General features: G+C 40.5%; 1 long non-coding RNA gene across 1 annotated transcript in view; it reads left to right on the forward strand.

Moving 5' to 3' along the window:
- Nucleotides 1-7,239: 7,239 nt before the first annotated feature.
- The window catches only part of LOC138658393 (uncharacterized), a 152,294-nt gene continuing 139,526 nt past the window's right edge, over nucleotides 7,240-20,007 (forward strand). Inside the window, exons 1-2 of the long non-coding RNA XR_011317484.1 lie at nucleotides 7,240-7,356; nucleotides 13,813-14,324. This is a non-coding gene — a long non-coding RNA (uncharacterized lncRNA). The remainder of the gene's footprint in view (nucleotides 7,357-13,812; nucleotides 14,325-20,007) is intronic.

Consider the following 20,007-nt stretch of genomic DNA (forward strand, 5'->3'; position numbering starts at 1 on the left):
TGCAGAAAGATCCAAGAGAATTAGCATGGAGTAGTGACCATTAGATTTAGCTGTTAGTAGATCATTAGAGACTTTAGTAAGGGCAGATTCAGTAGAGTGTAAAGAGCAGAAACCGGATTGAAGAGGGTCGAGAAGAGAGTTATCTGAGAGATAGCGGATAAGACGGGAGTGGACCAGGCGTTCCAGGAGTTTAGAGATGAAGGGAAGATTAGAGACAGGTCTATAGCTAGCGGCACAGTTTTGGTTGAGGGATGGTTTTTTAAGTAATGGATGTATGATGGCGTTCTTAAATGAGGGAAAGATACCAGAAGAGAGAGAGAGGTTGAATATTTTTGTTAGGTGAGCGGTGACAGCAGGCGAAAGGGACTGGAGGAGATATGACGGAATGGGGTCACTGGTGCAAGTAGTTGGGTGGGAAGATGCAAGGAGCCAGATTACTTCTTCTTCTGTGACTGGTTCAAAGTCAGAGAGTGAGCAAGATGTATGGGAGGGAGGAGAGTGCATGGTATGAGGAGATTGGGAAAAAATTTCCTGTTGGATATGGTCAATTGTTTCTTTGAAGTAATTGGCTAGATCGTCAGCGCAGAGATCCGTGTTTGGGGCCTGTACTCTTGGGTTGAGTAGGCAATGAAAAGTGTCAAAGAGACGTTTAGGGTTATTGGATAGTAAGGTGATGAGGGTGTTGAAATAGGTTTGTTTGGAGAGGGGAAGGGCAGTGTTGTATGTTTTAATTAAGCATAAACTTCAGGTAGAATAGATTTTCTCCACAGGCGTTCGGCGCACATGGAGCACCGCTGCAGGAAACATGTTAGCAGCGTGTGCCACTGTTGTCGCCGTCTGTGCCATACTGTTCTATGTATAGGAGGTGCAGTTTCATCCAGGGCACTTTGCAGTGTTTTGTTGTAATGCTTCAGTGTAGAATCGGGAGATGAGAGGGAGGAGCTATGGGCCAATGATGACTGCAAGTTCTTCATGAGTTTCTGGGTGTTAATGGCCTGTATGTTTCTATAAGTGTGGAAAGTAGAGGTGGTCTGAGCGGGGTGGCAGTTCTTGATAGAGAATGAAATAAAGTTGTGGTCAGAAAACGGGAGAGGGGAGTTTGTAAAATTATCCACTAAGCAAAGCCAGGAGAAGACCAAGTCGAGGGAGTCCCCATCTTTATGCGTTGGAGAGTTAGTAAGCTGCAAAAGGCGGAAAAAGGAGGATAGAGATGAGGTGAGTAGAAGATGGGGAGAGGGAAAAAGCAATGGGGATGTTGAAATCACCCATGATGAGGGTGGGGATGTCACAGCAGAGAAAGTGTGGAAGCCAGGTGGCAAAGTGATCCAGGAATTGATGGGAGGGACCCGGAGGACAAAACACCACCACCACCTGCATGGAGATGGGGATATAGAGTCTGACAGCATGGACCTCAAAAGAAGGGAAGGGAAGGGAAGTGAGGGTACTTGAGGGACAACCTGAAAGGTACATTTGGTTGATAAGAGCAGACCAACGCCTCCACCTGCTCTGTCATATGATCTTGGAGTATGAGAGAAGTGTAGTCCACCATATGAGAGAGCAGCGGCAGCGGTGGTGTCTAACTGCTGGATCCAAGTTTCAGTAAGAGCAAGGAAGTTAAGAGAATTAGAAAGGAAGAAGTCATGAATGAAGGAGAGTTTATTACACACTGAGCGAAAATTCCAAAGGGCACAGTTGAAAGAGACAGAAGGCATGCAGGGTATATTAATAAGATTAGAGGGTTTTCTGGGAGTAGCAATTGGAGGGTTTGACTTGCTATAACATGAGGGGCTGGGGTTGGGAGAGATATCTCCTGCGACTAGTAGAAGGAGGATAGAAAGAGTGAGCAGATGGTTAACCCTGCTGTTGTCTTCGGTCAAAAACGACCGATCTTGAACTTCAAAATTCTTTAAAATATTCAAGATGCGGCTCTGAAACCCGTGGCCGACTGACCCATCCTCATTTAAGTCAATCAACCACAAGTTTCAGAATCGCATCTTGAACACCCCAAAAAATACCAAAGTTCAAAATCGGTCTCCCCAGACCGAAGACAACAGCAAGGTTAAGTGATTTGTGAGAGTGTCTCTTGTGTTGGGTGGTGGAACTGAATGGATCTGTGCAATTTTGCAATGTGAAAAGAGCATGAGTCCTATACATAGCAGAGGAGAAGACTGATGGGCTGATATGGATGGAGTTTAAAGAGTTAATGCAAGGACTGTGGATGTGACTGAATGCAGCAGCCAAGACATACATTATACAAATGCATATGTACTGGGAATTGGTTTGTTTAATTGTCTTACCTGTCTCCTGCCCTGTCTAACTGCCATGGTATAACTGCCGGTATTTTCACAAAATGTACTTCGATTAAATGCACCCCTGCATAATTGCTTCCCCAGGCTATGTCTCAATATATAGGAGGCTAGCTCTAAGATCTCCCACTATTTTACCTCATTAGCAATCAATCAACTAAATTATGACAGCAGGAGGCAATAAATGAACTAACAAATAAACAACTATGCAGGCCTACATGGATCATAAACTACTTTGAAAAAGTTGCATGACCTTACAGCATAAAGGGACAAGCAGAGTAAGTTGAATTGCCTAAATAGCATTACATATGCTTGCAAAGATGAATAGAATTGACTGGAGACATGCAGGAGTTGAAAGAGCAGAATACCATTAGAAGTTGCTTTCTGACATAGAATAGAGTGACTGAAGACATACAGGATCAATGCAGGAGTTGAAAGAGCTGGATACCTGTATGAAGAGAATAGAGATGATTGTTAGATTCTGCCATGGTATAACTGCCTGTACTTGATAAAAATGTACTTCGATTAAATGTGCACAAATGCACAACCCTGTAACAGTTGATTATACTGTCAACTAGGGAAGTCACAGTGAAGTGTTTGGCTATCTTGACTGACATGCACCTACACTGTCTTCGCAAGAAATGGATGATCCTATTGAGGAATGAGGAGGTGGCTCGACCTCAGGAATGTGCATACAAAGCTGAAAGTTGGTTGGAATTGGCAGAGGACATCATTCAAGTGGCCAGAAATCTGGTGAGAAAAGTTATTGGGAAACTGGGAAGAGTGATGCAGGAAATCATAGATAAGTCCGGTGTGGCGAGAGTGAGGATTCCGGCTGATGACAAAACCCAGGTAGCTGGGGAAGCTGGGATGGTTGCATTCTTTGTTGTCAGATCAATCGAGAGCCTTGAGAATATCTGACTGCTCCTGGAATATCGCATGGCGTACCTAAGAGAGGTAGAGCAGCTGGGACTTGAGAGACTGCAAATTAAACAGCTGCAGGAATGGCAAAGAAGATGGCAGCCACTTTCAACCCGAGGTATGGAGAGACGAAGGAGTTCTTTAAAGGGTGGAAGTACTCAACGCATTGAACAACTGCTATCTGGGTAATAAAGACAAGAGGAGAAATTGTCAAAAGAGAGACAACCGTAGGTGGCCTGATGGGAGAGGACAAGGAAGAGTTAGAAGTAGTGACTCTTCTGTGAGCTCAGTGCTGAGTGTCCTAGGCAGGAGACCCCATAGTGGCCATGGTGACAAAGGGTCAGACCAGACAGAAGGTATGGGTGCCAGGGAATCACCACACCATACTGACCGCCAGGGATGGGGGTGGTCTGACAAAGGGGCAACTCAGAGGAGGTGACAGAGTCGGATGACAGATGGTTCCAAAAGGGTTCAGTAACAGGACCCAATTGTGACAGATGGTGTGACTTTCAAAGGCGACTGAGAAGGGTCTCTGGTCAGTTAATAGAAAGTGCCAAGCCTCGCAATTTTAGGCAGAGGGGGAGGTATGTGGTATGGTGAGTGGCCATGTGGTTAATGGGCATTATGTATCACAGAAGTGGGTGGCCCTGTTATGGAAGCCTGGGCTTTTTTTGCTCTGCAAATCTACTGCTGAGTCTAACTATACATTGGTAAGGTTTCCAGGTGACTTGGAGAGATGGGTGGGTCCAGTCACCTACATACCCCACCCAAGGGTGTGTGTAGAACACCCAAGATGGAGTCTGTGTGCTTGTGCACGGGCAGTGCTGGCTAGACTGAGCCAGAGAAAGGAGGCCTGTGGTATACCTCCGGAGAGGACGCCTCTGAGGATAAGAGGTATCCAGGAACCTGTGAGATCATCATGGACAGTTAATGGACACTAATCCGTGTTATGCACACCAAGGCTCAGCGAGGACCGCGGGTACTGTAGAGCCGAACAGTTGCCGGACGGTGCACGGTGTGCTGCCGGTTACCAAGTACCTGAGATTCGGTTTATGCTGTGTGTGAATAAACTGAATGGACTTTTTGTTTTAACCCTTAGCGTCTCAGCGTATGCCTCGATGACCAGCCAAGTGAGTACTCCTCGTCCACAGATAGTGGAGAAACACCACAGTAGGTATAATCTTGTAATTACAGTGTACATATACTTATTAAGGTTCTGAATGATAAAGTAAAACCTGTTTTTCAACTGTACAGTATAAAACAGACTAAAAATGGCAAAATTATTCCGGACACGAGTCGCAATCATCGCATTACTGAGTGTTTGATAAGAACTGGGAGATTTACTTGTGAATATGATACATGAACGTCGAGGTCATCTTCATGACTCAAAATGTTGCTTAAATATATACGCGATTCAATAAATATTTTTTGGTATCATAATAAAATGTCTACGATCTACATAGAGAACCATCAGAAACACGGGGGGAGAAATCTGAAATGACATTAATCCTGAAATAAACAAACAAAAGTAAGAAAGCGGGTACATCACCCTCTGCTAATAATTAATATTTTAAAAAAAGTGTCGTCCAGCGGCCAAAAAATTCAAAAATGTGCTTAGCCGCTTGTTAGAAAAGAAAATATATTCTGTCGCCCGAAAACAGATCCTGAAGTCTGATCCAGCAAGGGTTACAGAAGAAGCAGTGGGAGGGAGAGATGGTCATAGGAAAGCTATACAGTGCAACACCTCATTAGCTCGCTGGCACCACAATGTCTGGACACTGATGCTCCAATAGCTGGAGCCCGAGAAGTCTGAGAACATCCGCACACAAACTTCCAAGTTCTCAATCCGGGCAGACACAAGAAAAACACTCACTGGATTTAATACAACTTATTCCTATTCCAGCTCGGTAAGTTTTACAATTTCGAACGTTTTCTTAATTTTTCAGCTAATTTTTCACATATTTGTTTTTTCAATTTTTTTTTTAATTTTGCTAAAGTTTTGGTATCGCACGTCATCGCGTATATGCGTTTCTCTAGGTTTCTACATATTCAATTTTCATTGACGTGAAGAAAAGCGCACAAAATGATTTCACTTTTATTCTTTTCTTTTTTTAATAACTTTGTGTTCGGACAAAATTTTCATTAATAAGTGTGGTCAATTGTGGTTATTCTTTATTATTGTTACATATTACTTAGTCCTTCAGTTTTACTCTGCTGTTTTAGTGTGACATCCTGGAGATTTTTCTAAACTTTTTTTTTTTTTTTTTTTTTAAGGGGGAAAAATGTATAGCTTTTCTAAAAAGACTTAATAAGTCACACTATGGTTAATGCACTTGTACCAATGAGTAGAAGGAACTGCAATCAACAAATTGATAATTCATTTCAAAAATTTATTTAAAAAAAAATCCTGTAAAATGTTATAAAATTATTGTTATGATGTTATTATTCTGAAACCATAGCCGCAATATTGCTAATGCTATTAAGCCAAAATAACAAAAGTAGAATAAATTCTAAAAAATCTCAAAATCACAATTATCAAGCGATTCTGGTCCGGCGGTCCAATGTGCATCTCGTACACAATAATCACATATATGCCGGTCCATTTCTTGTCAGTCTTTCCTCTTGAAATAATGAATGTTAAAGATCTACGAAATGCAAAATGTTCAATACATACGTGCGCGGATAGGTGTAAAGATGTCAATAAGTTACTAATATAAGTTGACAAAAGATCATTCAATTAATTACATTATTATTTAGATTATTTATTGTAATTCCCGTAATCACATAATGATTGGTGGATGGAGCTGAATAAAATCTGATTTACGGTCGAATTTATCTGTTAAAACTCAAAATTAAAATTTGATGGAAACAAGTCAAGAAGTTGTCGCCATTGAATTTTCTTTACTTTTCTTTAAAGTTTGTCACTGCATTATATTTTTACCCCTTTGATTACTCGTGTATGACGTTTTCCCGCCCTTAAGGTACGACCACGTCTTTTCAGACTTTTTATCTTTCTATCGAATATGAATTTATATAGTTGTAAGAATATTATTCGTTATTCTCATGATTTCTGACTATATCGATATCTTTCTCTTTCTATCAATAATCAATTTTTGAAAAGAAATAAAACGGTTTTGGGGCTATAAACAACACTCACCCCACAATAATAACATAATATCATGTAAACTGTTAATTACATTGCTCATGCCGGCTTTGCATAGTGAATTTTATCATCTACTAATAATATTTAATTTATTTTTTTTTAAATGATGAGTTGTAAACATGGAATCATTTGTTGTTTTTTTTTACAATTTTTTAATAATTTTACTTTTTTGGTCCAAATTTATACTCTAATAAATTGATACTCGCCAGATCCACTTGAGATGCCTTGTTAAAAAATGAAATTTTTTTTATTCCTTTATCTTTTATAATGCGGACGTATGCGTAGAAGTATGGAGGCATAGAGTAAACTAGACTCAGATCCGACATTGAGGGAAAAAAAGCAAAAATTCACTGACTAGTGTACCGATCGGCATCTATGTGGTGTCCATCTATGTAATCTAAGTACAGTACGATGTATGATCCTGGATCGGCTGACGGACCGGCAGGATACACAGGCTTCTAATTTGTTGCTGTAACTTAGGCTTTTTTTACACTTTCCTAAGAACGCCACCATTTCCAACCGGTAAGAATTGTAAAATAATGTCAAACATGAGCAGTAAGATCTCAAAAAACCTTCGCTAGGACATCAAAAAAGAGTGCTGTACTTTGGCTACGTGAACTTTTCAATGCCACAAACTTTCTCAGGTCAGCTAGAGTTCAGCTCGTTGTTGCTGACTAGACATTTCGACATAAAAGGCAACAGTTTCTGGTCCGACCAGTAGAATCTTCTTCTTTGGTATGAGATTATGAAGCTCGTCCCCAGGAAGGACGACATATCTCAAAACGTAAATACATTGGCTAGCTGCATCCTAAGCGTCACTGATGGAAGTGTCTTTGTCAGTGAGTAGAGCTCTACCTCACTCATCAGGATACACTCTCGAGTTCGGAGAGTCGGGAGGAGGACCTGCCTACTGCCATGCCAGCGTTGATTTATCAGGCCTTTTCTTGGAATGTTTCAATGTCAAGAGTGAGTATGAGTATCAAAAGTGATGTATTTACTGTTTGACGAAATTAAATCTCTATTTTATAGGGTATGATTTCTTTTTATGGTTAATTGTTGAGCAATCTCATAATGATTCTACGATTCTTTGCTGATTCTACAGTTGGTCAGGTGGGTTCTTTTTGTAGATTGCCGTACAAATGTTGTATCAAGAAGTGGATAGGTCATCTACTTATATCGCTATCTAATTATGTATTTCATACCCATCTGCGATTGATCTTTTTTTTATCGATACATTCCGCGACTTTATCAAGCAATTTGTATCATATCTTGTATCTTAATCTGTCACCTTAGAGTTGGTTGTACATTTTTCGTTAATTTCGTAGAAATTGCGTCAGAGCGGGTCGCATATACAAAAGCTTATGGTTTTTACATTTTGATTTCTAAAAAGTGTATATCGGGTATTTTAAGATGATTTTTGTTCTGTTTTTTCTTTTTTACAAGCGCAAATAAGAATATTATATTTTCGAGGATTGTTTCATTACTCAATGAATTCCTAAAATGCCATTTTACAGGTTCAAATTAAAAACGGAAAAGGACATTGGGGCGGATTAAAATTAATCATTTCGCTTATTACGATTTTCAAAAATAAATGTACTACTGTGCGGAGGATTTAGAAATTCAGATTCGAATAAAGTTCCATTATTTTACTCATCGCTTACTAGAAATTGAGGAAATTACGATCATAAATAAGAGATAATAAAAAAAATACATAAAAGGTAATAAAAAAAGCTAATATTTTGTGTACCTAGTTTCAACATTGAATGAAAAGTTGCATCGGAGATTCACTGAAAAAAAAAAAATCGTAATTTTCGCCTTTTGTTTCAATAAATATTAAAAAGGAATGTTTTAAAAACATTCCGCTTCATCGAAAATGTGCCAATTTTTTAGCTCAAATTTAGATGACTAGTATTAGTCGCCTGCCTATAATTCTATCAAAGATTGTAATTCCTTACAAGAGAATTTTTTGTTACTTATGTTCCTATACTTTAATCATTTCTTTTATATCATAGTGTCTGACCCATAAACGCTCGTTTTAGTTTTAATCATCGTATTTAAAAAATTCCCCTGAAATACAATGAAAGGAAAGTAAAAAGGAAAATTCAATTTGTTCTTCACTTTTTCGGAATGAAAAAAATCTATGGATGCAATTTATTTTCAATTTGTTGGGTAACAAGTCACACCTCATTAAAAAAAATGCTTCCGTTTCAAGAATAGGATGTAAAAATATACATTTAATCAGTAAACCATTGACAGCGCCAAATGATAATGATTCAAACGAGTTTAATTAATCGCAGAAAGATAAGAGATTAAAATATAAAAAAAATAATTTTACAGTACGAATTAAAAAATATCGCCCGCGGGCGACAATTCAACTTTTTTTTTAATTTAATACAGTAGAGCTAAGTTTTGACAAAAATTTCTAAGTTGGCAAAATATCAGTGATTTATTTTTTTCAATTGATCTAAAATCTCACTCAAATAAAAGTTTGGTTATATTGTAGGTCGCAGATCTAAGAAAGCAGAAGATATAAAATAAGCATATAGACGCAAAAAAACCTCTGTATATATCAAACGGTATGATAAATGCTATGCTAAATGACATAGTGCCTAGTCTAGTACGTATGTCATAGATCATAAAGATATGGCTGTAAATGTCTATGTTTGCCCCACGTCGTTCCAGTCTAGTATTACCCTTTGCTATCGAAAGGATAGGTCCAAACATAACAGAGTTTTTTCATCAAAGACTTTGCTGCAAATTTCGGAAAAATCTTCACCAAAATCTGAACGTTTCACACATAATTGTTCGTGTTACTCTGCCATGTATCTCCCTTTATTCATTGCATTGAGCGAAATTTACTCAAAAAGCTTTGCTCGTTTCCGAGAAAGATTGAACGTGATGAAAACGTAAAAATCTTCAACGCGTTCTGATTTCTACACTCATTTTTCAAAACCTCAATCCAAATGTACTGAAAAATTGCCACGATTTTGCAACATATAGAACTGGTTTTAAAGTGACTGAAGGTTTCGGAGTTTTAAACATGGATTTTTTTTATACTAATGTAGTTTAACTTAATCACTAACATTGTTACTTAAGTTCCTTTATGAATACGTTGGCTGCTTCACGTAATGGCGGAAATGACTTGACAGTTATTCTTTTTACTAGATTCTATTGGTAGTATCCACCAAATTGCCTTCGAAATTTAATAGAATGGCTCCACCAGTAAATTAACACTTGTAATATATTTTATCTCTTGGTTGTGAAGTTTTTTTTTTTATAACAAGGCATTAGACTGACTTTATGCCGGAATTGGTTTTGGTTGGAGAGGCTTTCCGGAGATGATAACGGGTCTATTCAAACTTGTGTACAATTTCAAGAGAGTAGTTTCTCAATCTTTAATTTTCCAAATTGAGATGGGTAAAACTCCCGGTGGTTTTGATGCTTCATTGTGTTGGTTGAGTATAGTCATGTATTCAAGTCAGTGTCAACTTCGCCACCACCACTTGTCCTTTACATTGAAACAACCCTCCACAACCAACTAACATGGTTTATAAATAATCTGTCCAGTCCAGTCAACATCCTTTAAAAATCTTTTCCTCATTTGACTTTTCTGATACTTCTATCCATTTCATGTGAAAAAAAGGGTCTTTTTCTGAGTAACAATGGAGAAACCAAGAGAAATGATACTCACCAGGCATGGTTGCGTGACCACAACTACTATTAAGCTTATGGCTGCTGCAGAACCACAACTGATATAAATTGAAATGGAATGAAAAAGTTAACTCTGCGCCACCAGTAGATGAAAGATTGAAGATGAAATGGTATCCAGGAATACCGTTTGTTGACGCATTTCGAAGTTCAAAACGTCTTCATCAGGACAAACCAATTGTAGTTCATCCTGATGAAGACATTTTGAACTTCGAACTTGATCATCTGGTGGCACAGAATTAACTCTTTCATTCCATTCCAGTCCGTGTTTTATCCATGCTTAAGTCCTTAATTGAAGCAAATTCTTTGTTAGGTCCAACAAGAGAACCTGCTTTCTTAGAATAGTATGTATCCCCGACAAATATTCCAGAATCATATATGGATCATTGGTTTAGTTGCCTTAAATACGAGAAATATGGCAAATATGAAAAAGAAACTTGCCTATTAGCGAATAGCCAGCATATAAAATTTTCAGATTTTCTTTACTTGTAGTATGATAAACTCAATGGGGCACATTCATCCAGACTGGTGTAGTGCACACTCACGCTATGGCAGTACAAGAAACGCCAAATAAATGAAGAGGCATACGCCATTTTTATGAATTTGGTGCTTTTTCTGAGTGGCTTGCGCCTTCATGCGTCATGCAAGAAATGCAATTAAGAAGACTGCAGTAGCATTTCTGTAGGCAAAAATGTTGACAGTTTTGGTGAATTGGACAGGTGAGCAAAAATCTAGATAAAAAGCTTTGATGAATCACCTTCCATTGTGTTTTCGCACAATCACAATGGTGACACTTAAGAATATGGAAGTCTCTTTATAGTAACATTTAAAAAATAGTTATATCTTGGTTGAAGATATTATTGAAACACAAATGTAGAAATGTCCTCTTAACACGATTCCCGGAGCTTTAAGGTTAGAGTCCTCATAGATCCAAAGTAGTCATAGATTAAGTATAAAATCTTCAGATATTTATAGGCTACAGTCTTGTTTGTTCCTCTCCAGTTACACAAATGCTCTGAGAAAAGCTAAGTCTTAGCTCCTAAGTGTAAACAGGAAATAATGGCAATCCAGATTGGTCATAAGCGCCTTGTAGTCCTCTCTTTTTCTCCATCTTGTTCTTAGGAGAAAATTAATGCCCTCTCTCAACCAGTAGAAACAAAAAAATATCCCCACAGATTCCTCTATGGTTGCTATCTTTTAATGGCTAACTGAAGGAAGAAAAATAGCTTAAATTAGCCTGGCTTAGAACAAATAGGTCAAAAACCGAAGAAACAAGTACTGTGATAAGCAGGTTTTTGAAAAAATGAAACGTAACCTTTACTCTGTTACTAGATAAAAAGTGGTATAAACAAATAGTGCCACTAAGGTGCTAGTGCTGACACATACATAAACAGAAACAAACAACCCATAAAATATCTCGGATCACTCCAAAGGGCCACAAAGATGGTCACCGTTCGGAGACACAAGAAAATATCCCAACGCTAGAGACATACCTCATGCCACATAAGAGGAAAAAAACCCCCCTACTAATATCATCAAATGAGTAGTAGTGAACTACCCCAAGCCCATCGGGGATCACACACTCTGAAGCAGTAAATATAACGGGGGGTACCTCTCCCTAAGGTGCTCTATAGGGGATATAAAGTACAACGGTGACCATCTTTGTGGCCCTTTGGAGTGATCCGAGATATTTTATGGGTTGTTTGTTTCTGTTTATGTATGTGTCAGCACTAGCACCTTAGTGGCACTATTTGTTTATACCACTTTTTATCTAGTAACAGAGTAAAGGTTACGTTTTAACGTTTCATTTTTTCAAAAACCTGCTTATCACAGGAAGAAAAATAGCAAGCTTTCAAGTCTATTTAGGTCTATGCCTGATTTTCGAGACCAAAGCACTCTCGAAAGCTTGGTATTTTTTATCACCTTTTCATCACCGTCTCCATATTTTTTTCTCTTTTTCTCAATGCTTCAACATGATTTTAGGTGTTGTATTTTAGATCATGTATGGTACATAAATAGAGTAGGTCATGAATGTCTAATAGATGTGGGTCCTGCCACTGGTACCTTTCTCCATCTCAAGGAGCAAGCTTTATGCTGAGTGCATCTATTGGATCTAAAGTACTGTGGAAAAGTTTTAGACAGCTGTGAACAATGCTGTAAAGTAAGAATGCCTTGAGAAATAGAACTGTTAATAGTGTATTTTTAATCGATTAACAAAATTCACAGTAAATGAACAAAAGAGAATTCAAATGAACACTTTATGTGACTAGCATTTGCCTTCAAAACAGCATCAATTCTTCTAGATACACTTGCACACGGTGGAACTCGGCAGGAGGTTGTGCCAAACATCTTGGAGAACTGAGCCCAGAACTTATGTGTATGAGGCTTGTGCAGATCCTTCTGTCTCATGTGATCCCAGACAGATGGGATGATGTGAGATCAGAGCTCTGTCGGGGCCAGATCATCACTTCTGGGACTCCTAGTTCTTAATGACATATGATGGACGTTTTGTGTTGTTGTCCGTCTACAGAATAAATTTGAAGCCAGATGCCTCACTGATTGAATTGCATGATAGGTAATTATCTGCCTGTATTTTCACCATTATTCCTGACCAAATCCCCAAACTTGCCAGGACCCTCCACTGAACTTGACTGTAGACCCTCATTATTGTGCCGATCTCCAGCCATTCAGAGGACAGACTGCCTTCTGTTACAGCCAAATATTTCACATTTTAACTTATCAGTCCAGATCTCCGGCTGTCATTTTTCTTTACTCAAGTTTCTAGGTTTATGTTGAGTCACCTGGTCTTGATTCCATGTGAAAGGCATGGTTATTAGCCCCAGTTCCTTCATGAAGACCACTTCTGACCAAACTTTTCCAAACAGTAGATGGGTATAACTCAGACCTACTGGTTGCTGCCGATGTCGAGTTGATGCCACTGCTGGACATCTGCTGAGAAGTAAGCATGATGTGTCTTTCATGTGCTGCACTAAGTTCTCTTGGCCAATTACTGCTTCTACATTCCTCAACTATGCCAATTTCTTGGGACTTCTTTAAGGTGATTGATTAGTACATTTTGAACCCACATCTGCTTTGAAATAGTTGCCTGGAAGAGACCTATCTGATGCAGTATAAGAACCTTGCGTCTTATTGCTGTGCTCAGTCTTGCTATAAAGAGACGGTGTTCCACAACCTTATCTTTGTTGAAGAGTTTGTCTGTTCCTCACCCAGTTTTAAGTCTCCAATCCAGCTTTTTCAGGTAATGACTATATTTCACTTCATATATGAAAATAATGATTATCACTTGTTTGGTATAATTGGTTACTCATGCCCCTGATTATAATCCTACAAATCCCTGCCTTTGCCCAAGTCTACCTAGGAGAACAAATGAAGGAAAAGTGCAGTCACCAAATACTAATGGGATTTAGATTTCCCTTTTGTTCATTCACTTTGCAGTTTGTTAATTGATAAAAACATGGCATTTCATTTTACACCTGTCTAAAATGTTTGCACAGTACCGTGTATGTTTTGTATTTTGTACTGTTGTGATACAACTCCTGAGACTTTGGACTTGATGGACTTTTAAGACTTTTCATTTGCGTTTTTCAGAACTTAGCAATGTTTTTTGACATCTATATCCTGACCATTCTCGTCTTTCTTTTCTAACTCTCTGTTCCTCTCTTTCCTTTATCTGTATGACTCTACACTTCTTAGTTCACTTTCTGAACTCATCGAGTAAAAGCATTTTCTGGGAGCTCCTCCAAACAGAAACACTTACCTTTCAAATCAAAGACTTCACCATGGATTTACCGGCAAACGAGCGTTGGTCACGTTGGATTACAATTATTTGGTGGAACTGCTTTGCAATTTGCGTAGCTTTTTTTCTGTCACTCGGAGCGGAGGAATCGCTGGAAGAAGGAATAAGTAGTGGATCTAGTGCTAACATCATTTTTGAAGATCTTGGATAAATGATAAGAACCGCACAAGAAGAACATCAAAAAGGATTGTCATCTTTTCGGAATTAAATGTATAAAGGCAACTAAATTCCGGGTTGGTTTGATCGTAAATAACAATTTGGTAAACCAAGAAGCCACTGCACTTTGTAAGTTTATATGATTCCTGTAATTATTGGATACAACACTTTCATGAAACCTTTTGGCCACTGTCTGCACAAAGTGAATTCTAAACCACTCAATGGATTTGTACATTTTCAGAGCACGCGAGCGGTAAGTTGACATTTTTATGTTCCATAAATACAAATTGCATTGAAATATTAAGAAGAAATTCACAGGTGGTTGTTTTCATTGTATAAAGAGATGGCAGAGCACTAGGACATACAGTAGATAACCTCTGGCAAGGGCGGACTGGGACGGGTGGCAGAGGGGCAAATGCCCCCGGGCCTGTCCCCAAGCAGTTGTTAAGGGTCGCCAAGTCCTCTGCTGCTTTAGAGGCTGGGGCCGACACTGTACTTTAAAATGTATACATGTGCCGGCCGAGGCAGCCGCCGACAATACTCACCTCACACTGACCTTACTCCTCCCGCGGGAAAAGAGCTTCAGAGTTAGCAGTGCGGGAGCTCAGACACCGTTGCACCTTTGTAAGTATGAGCCCCAGATAATAAAACCACTGAAGACCTGAGCATACAGACCCCTACACAGGAGCGACACTGCACCAGGTACAGGGCATCACAAATACAGTGGGGCAAAAAAGTATTTAGTCAGTCAGCAATAGTGCAAGTTCCACCACTTAAAAAGATGAGAGGCGTCTGTATTTTACATCATAGGTAGACCTCAACTATGGGAGACAAACTGAGAAATAAAAATCCAGAAAATCACATTGTCTGTTTTTTTATCATTTTTTTTGCATTTTATAGTGGAAAATAAGTATTTGGTCAGAAACAAACAATCAAGATTTCTGGCTCTCACAGACCTGTAACTTCTTCTTTAAGAGTCTCCTCTTTCCTCCACTCATTACCTGTAGTAATGGCACCTGTTTAAACTTGTTATCAGTATAAAAAGACACCTGTGCACACCCTCAAACAGTCTGACTCCAAACTCCACTATGGTGAAGACCAAAGAGCTGTCAAAGGACACCAGAAACAAAATTGTAGCCCTGCACCAGGCTGGGAAGACTGAATCTGCAATAGTCAACCAGCTTGGAGTGAAGAAATCAACAGTGGGAGCAATAATTAGAAAATGGAAGACATACAAGACCACTGATAATCTCCCTCGATCTGGGGCTCCACGCAAAATCCCACCCCGTGGGATCAGAATGATCACAAGAATGGTGAGCAAAAATCCCAGAACCACGCGGGGGGACCTAGTGAATGAACTGCAGAGAGCTGGGACCAATGTAACAAGGCCTACCATAAGTAACACACTACGCCACCATGGACTCAGATCCTGCAGTGCCAGACGTGTCCCACTGCTTAAGCCAGTACATGTCCGGGCCCGTCTGAAGTGTGCTAGAGAGCATTTGGATGATCCAGAGGAGTTTTGGGAGAATGTCCTATGGTCTGATGAAACCAAACTGGAACTGTTTGGTAGAAACACAACTTGTCGTGTTTGGAGGAAAAAGAATACTGAGTTGCATCCATCAAACACCATACCTACTGTAAAGCATGGTGGTGGAAACATCATGCTTTGGGGCTGTTTCTCTGCAAAGGGGCCAGGACGACTGATCCGGTACATGAAAGAATGAATGGGGCCATGTATCGTGAGATTTTGAGTGCAATCCTCCTTCCATCAGCAAGGGCATTGAAGATGAAACGTGGCTGGGTCTTTCAACATGACAATGATCCAAAGCACACCGCCAGGGCAACGAAGGAGTGGCTTCGTAAGAAGCATTTCAAGGTCCTGGAGTGGCCTAGCCAGTCTCCAGATCTCAACCCTATAGAAAACCTTTGGAGGGAGTTGAAAGTCCGTGTTGCCAAGCGAAAAGCCAAAAACATCACTGCTCTAGAGGAGATCTGCATGGAGGAATGGGCCAACATACCAACAACAGTGTGTGGCAACCTTGTGAAGACTTACAGAAAACGTTTGACCTCTGTCATTGCCAACAAAGGATATATTACAAAGTATTGAGATGAAATTTTGTTTCTGACCAAATACTTATTTTCCACCATAATATGCAAATAAAATGTTAAAAAAACAGACAATGTGATTTTCTGGATTTTTTTTTCTCAGTTTGTCTCCCATAGTTGAGGTCTACCTATGATGTAAATTACAGACGCCTCTCATCTTTTTAAGTGGTGGAACTTGCACTATTGCTGACTGACTAAATACTTTTTTGCCCCACTGTATATATACACATATATATATATACCGCCATCTAGCCAGGCTCCTGATCAGTACAGCGCATATCCCGCCTAATGTCAGTGCACAGTACAGTACATATAGTGCTGGTATATGATACACGGTGATGCGGACATCAGATGTTATACAGCATACACATTGTTCTATGTATATAGATATATATCACAGTGTGTATACTGTATAACATCTGACGTCTGCGTATCATCATACCAGTACACCTCTATATTGTATCTTATACCAGTCACGTATTACCTTGTACACTGTATGTAGTATATTGTGCGCACAGACATCCAACATTATATGTTAAATACAGACTATACTATACATGACATCGTATGTCTGTAGTCACAGAATATCATATACTAGCCATTGACTTTGATGGTCAAACATAGTATAAACATGCTTATTAGGGTTGAGCAAAACGGATTGGACACATTCAAAAATCGCCGACTTTCAGCAAAGTCGGGTTTCGTGAAACCCGAACCGATCCTAGTGTGGACAACAGCAGAAAAGGATCCTCCGCACAGCTGCTATATAGATTCTGTACGTAACACAACCCAAATCACTACGAGAGTCGGCATGAAAAAATACCTTTTACAATAGAAACGGGGTGCAACCTCCAAAGTGATACATTGTAGTCTATGAAGAGGTAGAAAAGAAGTGCACTTACCCGTATATAGTAGTCACAATATTTATTCGGACATATTACAAAGCGTGCAGGGAGGGATGTGAAAAAAAGCGGACAACGGCCGTTTCGTGCCTCAGTACTTCAACGGGTCCAAAAAACCTTTTTGGACCCGTTGTAGTGCTGAGGCACGATCCAAGTGTGGGATCGGCCATGAGGTCGACGATCTTCACGCCAAAGTCGCGTTTTGTATGACATTTTCAGCGCCATTTTTCAGCCAATGAAGGAGGACGCAGAGTGTGGGCAGCGTGATGACATAGGTCTCGGTCCCCACCATCTTAGAGAAGGGCATGGCATGATTGGCTTGCTTTCTGTGGTGTCACAGGGGCTATAAAGGGGCGTACACGCCGACCGCCATCTTACTGCTGCTGATCTGAGCATAGGGAGAGGTTGCTGTGGCTGCATCTGAAGAAGGGATATAGTTAGGGAGGGAAGATTAACCCCGAAACTGCTTGTGCTGTAGCGATTTCCACTGTCCAACACCACCTTTTCTTTGCAGGGACAGTGGAGTTAATATTTTTGTGCATCAGCTCTGTAGCTCATTAGCCTGCCTTATAAGGCTCCCTGATAGCTGCATTGCTGTTTGTACGCTGCTGTCCAAACCAACTGCTTTTTTAAAAGCAAAAATCCTGTTGCTCCTTTCTGCACAGTTCTCTTGTTTATTTGTCCACACTTTTGTGTGCAGCAGTCCTTTTTATTGCTGCCATACTTGTCCTGAGATCATTGTAGGGAGATTGAAATTGTACTACAGTCCTTGAATTTTTTTATATATCTTCCAGCCACGTTCTGCCACTTACATTGTGTAGTGTAATACACTGGGCCTGAGTTTTGGTGCAGTCTCCCCCCCAAAAAAGGGAGATTCAAATTGTCACAAAGTGGATCTACGTCAGTTCTGTTAGTTTGTCGTATATCTTCCAGCCATGTTCTGCCACTTAGATTGTGTAGTGTTATACACCGGGCCTGAGTTTTGGTTCAGTCTCCCTAAAAAAAAGGGAGATTTAAATTCTCAACAAGTTTATATACACCTTCTACATTGTTTTACAGTACCATATAGCAGTTGTTAGTTTGGTTAGATTTTAGCAAAAATGAGGAAGTCTGGTGGAAGAGGCCGTGGACGGTCGTTGCCAGCTGGTAATGATGGTAGTGGTGGTGGAGCATCTGGTGGTAGTGGGAAAAGCAAAATAGCACCAAAAGCTCGAGGTGTTGAGCCAGCGTCATCGTCTGGCTACACAAGGCCTCGAAGGCTCCCTTATCTGGGAGTAGGAAAACAGCTTTTAAAGCCGGAGCAGCAGAAAAAAAGTTTTGGCTTTCCTTGCTGACTCAGCCTCTAGCTCTTTCGCCTCCTCTTCTGAAAGCTCGAAATATAAAAGCAGCGAGTTGTCAGTGGATGCTCCCGGTCAGGAACAAGTCACTTCCTTGTGTCCTTCACCCAAACCAAAAGTGAAGGATGCGTCAGGCGACACTATAGGTTACTCCATGAAGCTCTTTACACATACCGTGCCTGGGTTAGAAAGGGAAATTGTTAACAGCCCATTACAAGAAGAATCGGATGCACAGCCACAGCTAGATTATTATGCTGTTCCATTGACTCAGATCACTACATTGCCCTTGCAGTGTACTGAGCCAGAATATGACCCTGATGAGACTATGGTGCTCCGCCACGAACGCTATAGCACCTTACACGGTGACACAGAGGAAGGTGCACATGACATTGAAGAGGAGGTGATAGATGACCCAGTTGTTGACCCAGATTGGCAGCCATTGGGGGTAGAGGGTGCAGCTGCCAGTAGCGGAGGAGGATGATCCACAGCAGCCATCTACATCGCAACAGCTTTCATCTGGCAGGCCCATTTCAGGCCAAAAACGTTTGTCAAAAAAACAAAAACAGTTTTAGGACAGCGTGGCCATCCGGTGAAAGTAGCACAGCGTGCAATGCCTGAAAAGGTAATCCATAGTAGGAAGAGTGCAGTGTGGGAATTTTTTAACCAAGATCCGTTATGATCAGTGCAGAGTTATCTGTAAGAAATGCTCAAAGACCTTAAGCAGAGGGAAGAATCTCCAAAATTTAAATACAACGTGCTTGCTTAGACATTTAACCAGCATGCACTTGCAAGCCTGGACTAACTACCAAACGTCCCGTACCGTTGGTGCACCTGCTCAGAATGAAGCTAGTCAGCAATGCTACATTGCTTCCCTCACTGTAAGCCCACCGGTTAGGACACCACCAGCAGCAAATATGGAGATATCGTCGCAAGGCCAAAGCAGTCAGGGAATCACAAGGTTCTTGGTAGGAAACAATGTATGTAGGCCAACATCAAGAATACTATCACCAACCCTCTCTCAATCTGCCATGTCCACCACCACCCCCCCCCCCCGATAATTCCACCATATGCATCTCTCCAGTCCAGCTCAGCCTACAAGAGACTCTCGTTAGGAAAGGAAAGTACTCATCATCTCATCCACGTACACAGGATTTGAACGCCCACATTGCTAGACTAATCTCGTTAGAGATGATGTCCTATCGGTTGGTTGAAAGCAAAGCTTTCAAAGCCCTGATGGCCTACGCAGTACCACGTTATGACCTACCCAGTCGACACTTCTTTGCGAGAAAAGCCATCCCAGCCCTCCACCAGCATGTCAAAGACCGCATTGTCCATGCACTCAGGCAATCTGTGAGTAGAAAGGTGCACCTCACAACAGCTGCATAGACCAGTAGGCATGGCCAGGGACGTTACGTGTCCATCACGGCGCACTGGGTTAATGTGGTGGATGCAGGGTCCACAGGGGACAGCCATAGTGGGACAGTTCTGCCTAGCCCACGGTCTAGGAAACAGTTGGCTGTAGGCGTTCGCCACCCCTCCTCCTCCTCCAGAAGCGAAAGCTCATCCACAGAGTGCAGTCACACAACCA

The sequence above is a fragment of the Ranitomeya imitator genome, chromosome 1 (assembly GCF_032444005.1).
Source record: "Ranitomeya imitator isolate aRanImi1 chromosome 1, aRanImi1.pri, whole genome shotgun sequence".
Classification (NCBI taxonomy): domain Eukaryota; kingdom Metazoa; phylum Chordata; class Amphibia; order Anura; family Dendrobatidae; genus Ranitomeya; species Ranitomeya imitator.